The sequence below is a fragment of the Apium graveolens genome, chromosome 11 (assembly GCF_009905375.1).
Source record: "Apium graveolens cultivar Ventura chromosome 11, ASM990537v1, whole genome shotgun sequence".
NCBI classification, from domain to species: Eukaryota; Viridiplantae; Streptophyta; class Magnoliopsida; order Apiales; family Apiaceae; genus Apium; species Apium graveolens.
This window is the reverse complement of record NC_133657.1, coordinates 151,397,175-151,407,976: the sequence shown is the minus strand read 5'-3', so window position 1 is coordinate 151,407,976 and position 10,802 is coordinate 151,397,175.

Here is a 10,802-nt window from a genome sequence, read left to right as displayed (position 1 = left end):
TTACTATTTTTTGTTGCTTCTTTTCTTTCATTCCTTTCATAAGTTAAAATTAAAAGTATTTTAATATTTGATCATTTTATGATGAGATAAATGTACAATTATTGATTTATCATTTTAAAACATAACATATCTCAATATCATTTTTATTTAAACAAAAAAATATTTTGTGAGAAAATTATATCGTGTGTTAGTCTAAGAAAGTATAAATTTATGACTAAAGAAATGGGTTTCATGTCATATATATATACATATATAGATATTGATAAATCAATGTTACAGTAAAACCTCTATAAATTAATATAGTTAGAACCGGAGAATTCTATTAATTTAGAGAGGTATTAATTAATCGATAAATTAATAATTATTAATTTATAGAGAATTTTCGGTAGCAAACAAAATTAACTTTTGATTAAATTTTTATTCACATAAATTTAAATAAAATGAATTGTACAATTTATATTTTATACTTAATTCAATTAATTCAATGTATATGAATTTAGAAAGTCAATGTAATGTACAATATATTAGATTCAAAGTCCATGTAGTGTATAAGTTAAATTCATTGTATTTTACATAGAAAATATTCAATGTATATTAGAAAAATTCAAAGTACATGAATTAATTTAATTCATTGTATTTTACATAGAAAGTATTCAATGTATGTGTAGTCATAAAATATATTATATATACGGTATATACTAGATTGGGGAAAAATTATACAAACAAAACAATGCTTCTCATCTAAAAGGTGTCACAAAATCAACAACGGATGAAGCAAGAAAAACATTATGTGAGTATAGAAGAGATTGCAAACACCATCCTTGAAAATAGTGTTGAAGATGATCTTGAAGACGATACAACACGGTTGGAGCCGGTTACAGGTAAAGAAGCACTCAAGCCATCAAAAATGCTTAATAACTTTTTGATGCTAACATGAAAGCACCACACCCGAGCTTTTGGATGCAATAAGGAAGATTAGGGATGAGCTTCATGTTGATTTAAATTATATGAAAAAACAAACTACAATTGAATTATATTTTACAAAGATGTAATAGCTATATTTTTATGAATATAAGGGAATTATTAATTTATAGTTTTATTGGGATCATATTTTTATACAGGGTTTTCAAAAAAATTATTATCTTATTATCTTATCGAAATTGATCATTTTTTGAACTGGCCCAAGTCGGGACCGGACAAAATTATTAATTTAGAGAGATTATTAATTAATCGAGTATTAATTTACAAAGGTTTTACTGTAGTTGTAATATATAACCAAGGCCACTCTACAAACTATGAAACAAATTGAATTACTCTATATTTTAAAAATCTAAAGACTTTATGTAGTTTGTAAAAAATAGTTACCATAATCTAAAAATTATGATAAATATCTAATAAAAATAGCTAAAGAATCTCAAAATACAATTAAAGAATTCTTAAAGTCTAAAAATTATGATAAATATCTAATAAAAATAGCTAAAGAATCTCAAAATACAATTAAAGAATTCTTAAGAGGATTATAGAGTTCCCATTATTTACATGTTCTTTTTAATTTGATTATTTATCAAATTCTTTAATTCTTAAATTATAATGAACTATTCTTTAAAAAAATTGAAGACCAACTAAAACTCTATAGAAATTCACACTTTTTACAAATTCATCAGTTATTAAATAAAATATTTAGAAACCATTGTATATTATTACAATGTAAAATCATGTACATATTTTTCTTTTATCTCGGAAAACTAATGATACAAATATAAGTTAAAATTTATGTAAACAAATAATCTTAAAGGAAATGTTTGTGTGTTGTTGACATAAAATCACTAAAATGATAATAATGTTTTTGAATTTATTTCATTGAACCATTTAAGTGTATACATTTCACTTTTTTTATAGGTGGCTAATTGTCAATTAATGAAAAATGCTTCAAAAATGATGTTGTTTGAAGGGGACATAGATCTACAAGGACACATAAGTTGTGATCATGTTCTTGTAGGTGACAGAGATTATGGATTTACGGTCATAAAGCTAAAAGGATTCTTAGACCTGTAGTTAAGTGAGAGGGGTGAATACAGTATTAATACAGTTTAAACAATCAAATTTATTTAAGCAACACAACGAACAATTTTTATATTAGTGAATAAAAAATGATTAACATAAGGATCAACAAATATCTTGACATCTACTAGATGAATAATGTATCAATTGGAACAAATATGTGCTTATATAATGCATAGATGGACAATCAATCTACAAGATATGTTATAATTGAATAAGAAATTATAATACATATCCATCTATTGATTGTTACTTTAATACATATCCTCATTTCATGTCTCCTGATCTCGAGAGTAACAAATACGGATTTGAACAATTACCCATCACAAATACTGACTATAAATGATGATGACTTCATATTTGTCAAACTCTAATATTAAATACCAATGGAAAAGTCTAATAGCTAAATATTGATATCATCAATTTTTTCTAACAATGTCCCCCAATTTGTGCATTACGTAAACTAGTTTACGGTGAGGCGATGCACGGGTCTTAGTTAATATTTATATATATTTCCATTTCTATTATATAATTTCTATTAAAATTTTATATAAATAATTAAATACTAAATAATGATTGTATGATTATAATTTTTTATGTATAATTTCAAATTAAGTTCAAATAGTATGAATATTATATGATTGATGTAATCTTCTTCTTAAATAATAATATAAATATTTGTTGTTAATGAGATTCAAACCTGAATACTTATATGTATTTTTTTAAATAATAAATAAATATTTGTTGTTAACGGGATTCGAACCTGAGAACCCGTGAAGTGTAATTTTTTAATATTTAGAGCCAATGGCTCTGATTATTTAATAAAGAAGATCGGACGATCATGATGATGTAAATGGATAACCAAAATGACGGGTTAACCAAATTACAAATTATAGTGTAATATAAATTTGTATAAGTTTCTAATTGATGATGTCAAAACTATCTCAATGCAGAATACCAATAAATGTAGAATCTCATAGTCAGTGTATCAGACCTTAACTTCAGTCTTTAATCTTGACAAATCCAGTAGAATTTTCTTCACGAAAATTTAAATACATCTTCATTCTCTATTTGATATCCTTGATATCTTTTGTAGATTCATCATTTGATAGATAACAGCTCTGAGGTCATGAATATTTGATCTTCCAAGTGACAGATCATCCAGCTCCCAGAATCCAATGGTTGTAGTCACTCTAGCTCCTCCTTTAGGCATATCAACATTATTTCTAGTTTTAACAATGAACTTTGGACTGTATTTTAATTTTTAAGTCATTTCTCTCTTCTTTCTGAATACCAGGTCTTTCAAATAAGTAGACCACCTGGTAGTTGCATAGTTGATTACCTTTAGCAATGTTATGACATATTCCAACTCCTTCCACGGTTTGTCTCTCATTTGTTCTTGAGAAATATCCAACCTCTTACCAGACTCAAGAAAATCAAGCATATTTTCTTTTTGCCTATTTGTATCATACAAAGCAAGCACTATTTGAACTAAAATAATCTTCTGTAAGTCTTCAAACTTCAAATTTTTTTCTAACCCTGTCAAATTTCGAGGTTCCCTTAGAAGTAAAGCATTACCAGTGAAGTTATCACTATTTGGAAGTCCCAAGCCACATCTTCTGCCATCCATTATAACTTATGAATTAACACAGTAGATTTTATTAATGGTCCCAGAAAAATCCTTTTTTCATGCAGGTGTCTTGCTTCTTCATAGCAGTTTTTTCTTCTTTTCAAAGGTCAATTCGGGCTTATTAGCATTTGAGCCTTCTAAATCACAGTTTCACTCTGTTTCAGGAATAGTATGATTGGCTTTTGTTTCTTGAGCAGTACTCTCAAAAACATGAATAGTATTAGTGGTTGTGACTGGTTGAATTTCAAATACCTTAACTTGAGCAGTTTCAGAAGTTAATCTTACAACTTTATCAGTTTTTCCTAGAATATCTTCAAAATGAATTTTGTCAGGGGTTGAGATGTCACAATCCGATTTTGTGTCTTCTCGTGCAAGCTTGGATGATTCACCAACCTTTTTCTTTCCCTTATAACTTCAATCAACATTTAAAATAGCTTGAGACCTTAGAATAGGTCGTTCAACTTCAGTTATGTTAATTTTTTTGATCACAATTCCTTTAGCTGGCCTTTTTCCAGGAATATCATCATAAGGTGAGACATCATCACTATTTACTGGTCTCACAGATTTGAATTTCTCATCCATCAACCTCAATTGCTTAAGACCAACTTCAGAATTTCCTTTTTCAAAAATCCTTCTACTTCCTTCAGAATCATAAGTTTAGGATTCTTGTTGAGTACAGTTGTCTTCTTTCCTTTAAATTTTAAAGTTTGAAAACACTGATTTGCATCAACACTAGCTTCTATCTCCAGAATACCCTGGTCTTCATCAATATTTGTGACTTTTAGAGTTTGCTTTGTAGTCACAGTCAGTTCTTTTGTAACTGTTGTAGACATTTTCCTTCTTCCATCTTCACCACTTTTTCTTCAATCACTTCTTATTTGGATAGTGGACTTAGAAGTGCCACTAGAGCCAACAGCGTCTCCACCCTTGTACCTCCAAAATGACTTGTCACCTTTACTCCCTCCCTCTGGAGCATCGTCTTTATCATCAGCTTTTAGCTGAAACTGTTTGCATTTAGATTTTAAAATTATCTCCTCCTTTTAGGCATCATCACCAGGTAGGACGGAGACCATCAGCTTCATCGACTACTGGACATCATCCAATTGCCTAGACGTTTTAGTTTGAGTGGCTTCAAGCCTAGCCTGACTGGCTTCAAGTTTGTCCTATATGGAAATGATAGGCTTCAGTTGCTTTTGCAGTTCAAGATCAGATTTGAATTAACTTAATGAAAAGCATCCTTGAGCTTTTTTATTTAAAAATCAGCCTTGGCCTAAGTGGAATATATAGATTTGATCATTAAAGCAGAAGCCTTGAGATGGGTGACCACATCAGTATTCACTACTAGAAAAAGGGCATTAGACATCGGTTCTGGACTGATGTCTATTTCATCATAAATCGATGTCTTCGTGGGTGTAGAGAAAGTTATTTTTTTTTACATCAGTTCACAACCGTTGTGAAATGTGACCATAAACATTGATTTCTTCCTTGTTTACATCAGTCCAGAACCGTTGCAAAATATTATCGCAAACATCAGTTCCTTAAAAATATTGGTGTCTAATTTATATATACACATCAGTTGTAGACGACGTCTTACTAATAAACATCTACTAAGAACTGGTGTCTATTATTTTAAAACTGATGTCTTAATGGGTCTGCATAATGGCCTTTTTACATCAATTTTTTAATAAATTTGTGATGTAAGTAAGCATTTTAGACATTTTTTATAGTTATATAAATTAATGTTAAATTTTTTACATATTTAATCATGTACATACCAAAAAATACAAAAAACAAAAACCAACAAATGCTATCGTATTAAAATTATCAAAACATTAATTATCATTACAAAATCAATCCAGAAGATTTTAGTGTAGAACCAGAAAATCAAAAACATGATTTTTACAACTACTAAATTATCAAGCAAAGTAACTCGTACTCAAAGTTGGCACAGTTTCATCTCCTTAGAGAATATAAACTCCACCTTCTAAACATCTCTCTGCACAATCTGTTGAACAATCAATTTGAAACGAGATGTGGCATTCTGGTGTATGTGTGAGACCATAGACATATGTCCTTTCAGTTGGGATTCCAACTCCATACATTGTAATATTTCCATGTCAGGAGCATTTGGAAACCTGTAATTTTAAAAGAGAAAGAACATACGTTAAGTAGAACAACATATTCAATACATACTCAGGCAAACAGAAGATCCCGTTTAAGATATAACAACTAGAAAATGAATGGATTCTTGCTAAATATGTTCTCACATGGCCTGTAATTTCAAGCATTCAAATGGATTGACCATTAAAAGATAAAGATACTTGCATAATTGGTTACTGATACCCTTTTATTCGACGATGTGAATACTTACATATCAAACTTTTCAGGGTGGCTTTGAACAAGATGCTGTGGCAATAGGAAATATATTGGAGACCTTAACTCCGGTGGTTGGTGGAAAGAAGTACTACAGATTGTTTGTGTTGACAAGGACTGCAGAAGGAGACGAAGGGGGCAAATACTACCTTATCACAACCACAAATTCAGATGTTAAGCTTTATATATGCAAGGTTCAAGTTAGAGACAAGAGATGGTCTAAAGGTCTAAAGAAATTTTTGGAGAGCGCAACAAGTTCTTTTAGTGTCACTTAAGACAAATCATGGAATTGTATGTAAATCAGCTTGATTAAACTCGTGTTGTTTTTGGTCAATTTATCCAAACATTTTACCCCCCAAAATTCTAGAGATGCTTAAGCATCATATTTAAAGAAGTTAATGTGGATAATCTGTTATTTGTAATTTTGTATGCATAAAAGGTCTAGCTGCTATATTGTCAAGATATCAACATTCCTCAGTATGCGCCTACTCTCTAATAATCCGTCTTATAAACAATGGAAATGTAAATAATTAAGTAAACAAGTTATTTATAGCACTCCAGCTAGCAACTACCACCAGTTTTGAATAGAACTCACATTAAGTAACAATTCCCAGTATGGTAACAAGTTGCCAAAATTATGTAACCAATAATATGCACTTCATAGCTGCTGCATAAATGTACTCCTGTCTAAATTTATATTAATCCTGCCATGGCCAGTAAAATATGCCTTTAAGATAACTATCACATTTATGCATCATCAACTCCTGACCCCCTACCCCTACCTTTTTTTTACACTGCTTCGATAGTTTTCCAAAAGAAAACATGAAGGAGTGACTCAGGTCAGAGTAAATCTACTAGATAATATAACATATGCCACCTTCAGATTTCACAACCAGTTAATTAGTTAATTGCATTTGTACCAAAATAAAAAATTTGTAACTGTTACAAATGATAAACTCAGACTATAAACGCTTAATGTGCTTCTTAAGATAATAAAAGTATCAGGCTTTTGGTTTATTTAGGAATATATGATCCCAATTTAAGTACGGGATACAACCACGTGAAGGAGCCAACATGTATATAATCACAACATAGCTTAGACAAACAATTGTATCAGCAAACAGAAGAGCTGTCCAGACACGAATGATCACAAAATTTAAATTATGAGCAGAGCACAACCCAATAAATAGAACAAGTTACCGAATAACAAAAAAAACTAAACAAAACTATCTTATTCGCCAACAGGAATATTAACCAAACAGGAAAAGGAAATGAATTCAGACCTAAATATTTACCTTATCCAGAAGCATCTCAATGGTCTCATCAGCCAATGTCATTTCAGACTTGCATAAAAGAGCGATTACCATTTGCTTAACCTGCAAACACATCATAAAATTTAATATTCCTACAAGTACTTAACAATTAAGCATTTGTCTTGAATGAATAAATGAAACTCCTAAATAGTATGTCTTAATACTACCGGCAAGGATAATTAAAAGAAAATTGATTCAAAGAGGAATACTAATAAACATTCATTAGTCTTCCCAAATAGAGCTACCTAAATATTTACTTATCTAGAAGCTAATAAACATATATGGGAAGACTAATGAATGTTTCTTTTAATTATATGTGGAAAAATATATAATTTTTAAACAAATATTCACTAATCACACCTCTTATGATTCAAACTATCTTCTTCACTGGGAGTGACCGTATTCAGATTAGAACACTAGTATTCTTGAATTTTAAGTAAATTATCTGGATGAAAAGCCCAAAATCTAAATCAGAAATTAATAATCAAGCTATAAAACAAAATATTGAATATAAAATGGCAATTTCCAGCTAAAATGTAATTCCAAAGCTAATCAAGTTAATTACCTACAGCTTGGGACTATCTTCAAAAACAAACTTGATATTATAATCATACTTTCTTCCCATTCGAACTAGGGTTTCAATTCAAACTATCTTCTCAACTCCTAAAATCCATATCTAATTGAACTATTAATCTAGCTGGTCTCGTAGATTTTGTGATAGATCGACGTTCATTCAAACTAGGGTTCATGTTGAGGGAGGTGTGAGGGAGGCTGTGTGGAAAGGGGGAGGCAACTTGGGGTGAGAGAAGAGGAATAATAGATAATAGAGAAAGGGGGGAAATATTAGGGGGAAGGGGCTAAAAGATAACAGTTACTAAAAGACCGATGTTAATAACAGATTTTAACAACGGTCGTTAAATGACTGATGTGGAAGTTAGTTTTTAACATCGGTTAAAATACAACCGATGCAAAATATAGGTTTATATTTTTTGAAAAAATATTCTAGGAAACGGTTATTTAAAAATCTGATGTAAAAACATGTCTTTTACATCGGTTTAAAAAAATCGATGTAAAACTTATTTTTTATATCAGTTATTTTTCCGACTGATGTTAAAAGGGTGATGTCTATTGACCCTTTTCTAGTAGTGATTTGTGATCTGCTTCTCAGCTATCTCCAAATGTTGAGAAGCATGATCAAGAGTGATTGGATAACTTGGATCCTTCCATTTAGATACCCATTCCTCATGCAAGTACTTCTTTGTATTGGCTTTATCTAACTCATCCATTTTCAGTTTCCTCTCTCTTTCAGGCATATCTTCATCAGAATGTAGCTCCACATTTATTTTTGACACATCAATATCATCTCCATCATTAAAATCATTGCTTTGGCTAGAATCATTATAAGCAAATGGTTCCTTGATATTTTGTGCTACTTCATCTTCAACATTAGAGTTTAAGATTGAGTCAAGAATTGGACCAGTATGTGATCCAGATGCTTTAGAAAATGCCATACCATCAGCATTTAGCACTACATCTTCTAGAAAAGTGGCCATATGAACTGGAACATTAGTATTCATCTCCAAAATTTCAGGCCAGTGGAACACTGTAGAAATTCAGAAACTGTGGCTGCATCATGAGTGGACTGTTACACAACTTGATCGACAACAAGAAGAATTGCAATAGTAGGCGGGTGAAAAATTTGAGTGGATTCCAAGAAAGTAGTAGTACTTATACGTGCAGGGAAATTATCAGCACTTGATGCATCAGAGTTTGACTGAGGGTTTCACAGGCTGGAAATCAGCAACTATTTCTTTAGGACTCTGAGCACCTGCAAAATGAACCAAAGAACCACTTATAATCTCTATATTATTTTAAAGTAGTCTCACTACTTCTCACTCCACTCATCTCATGAATTTTAAGAGTCAGAGTTTCCTCACAAGGATTTGCTAAATCTTGACTCTCATCCACCTCTTCTAATATATTTTTCTCTAAATATTTTCTCTCAGGCTCACAAGAAAGGCTCGTAATATTTTGATCTATATAAAAAAGAGTTGGCTGAGAAGAGATGTTTATGGTTACATGACTAGGGGTACCTTTCTATGAAGGGGCTGACATGATCAGACCATCAAGATTTAATTGAACATTAGAAAGACAGTATCAATATTTAAATTAAATGCTAATAAAGAAAGTCAGTATTTATATCTTGTATGATTTGATGATAGGCTTCTAGAATAGGCATGACATCCAAAGGTAGAACTGAAAGAACTTCAGTTGATGTTGGAGTAGGATGTACCATTCCTTCTGGGTCCAATTCCAAGATAACTGCATCATGAGTCAAGCATGCACTACCAACTTTGAGGTAGTAGTTCTTGTGTGGCTGGAGATGTAGGAGCTTCTAGATTACTTTAAAGTCCAGGTTCTTGTGTACTTCTCTCCTCATATTCAATGTATGACTCTAGTGCTTGGAAAAGATGCACACCAGCTGTCTTCTTTGCAGTATGAGAGTCAACCGTCTTGTAGAAAGCTCTATCCTTTGAGACGTCATATGTAAGTTTGTTTATGGATTCATCATGCCATTCTTTGACTGATTTGGTAGTTAGAGGTGCAATGTCTTCAATGTATGCCACACCACTTTGAGGTGAAGGCTCTTGTGGGACGGTATCAGTTGTTGTAGCTACCGCATCCCTTTGAGTTCAGGTTCTTGTGTGCTTGATCCATGAAAGTTTCCTTGTTTCTCCAACCTCTTGTCTATCCACAAAACTTTCTCATGAGTTACTTCCCTTACTCTTCTTTTTAGATTCACGGGAGAATTAGTAATTGTGACATGATCATCACTGTTTGTGTCATCCTTATGTCTCCTTGGATTTTGGGGTGAAATGAATGCATCATGTTCCTCCTTAACTATTTTTTATTTCATCTTCAACTTTTGTTGAGCAAGATAAGTTTTGACAAACTTTTTTTTCTTGGTCTAGAGATTTGAGAATCAGTGTTTACAGCATCAATATTTGTTGTGACCTGTTCAGTTGGTAAAACAAATAAAGCTTGAGTATAATCAGTATTTAATTTCTTAAACTTGGATGATAAGGGAGCATTGTCCTCATCATCTGACTTTGAGTCAGCTAGCACAAGCTTTATCTTGACAAATTCTGAAGGTTGAGAAGAATGAGAAGCCTGTACCTGTACTACAACTTCTAACCCAAGAATAGCATTGTCACCAGGATACTGAGCAAACTTCAACATAGCTCTCTAACCATAAGGCATAGCAGACTGGACAATTATGTCATGTAGTTTCTCTTGAGGAACATCAGACTTTACTAACTTCTTTCTTTTTATAATAAGTGCTTTTGGGGAGACATCTGAGACGGATATTGTTTTGAAATGTGTTTGTGTTGTAGATCTTGGGTTAACTACAGAGGTTCCCAACA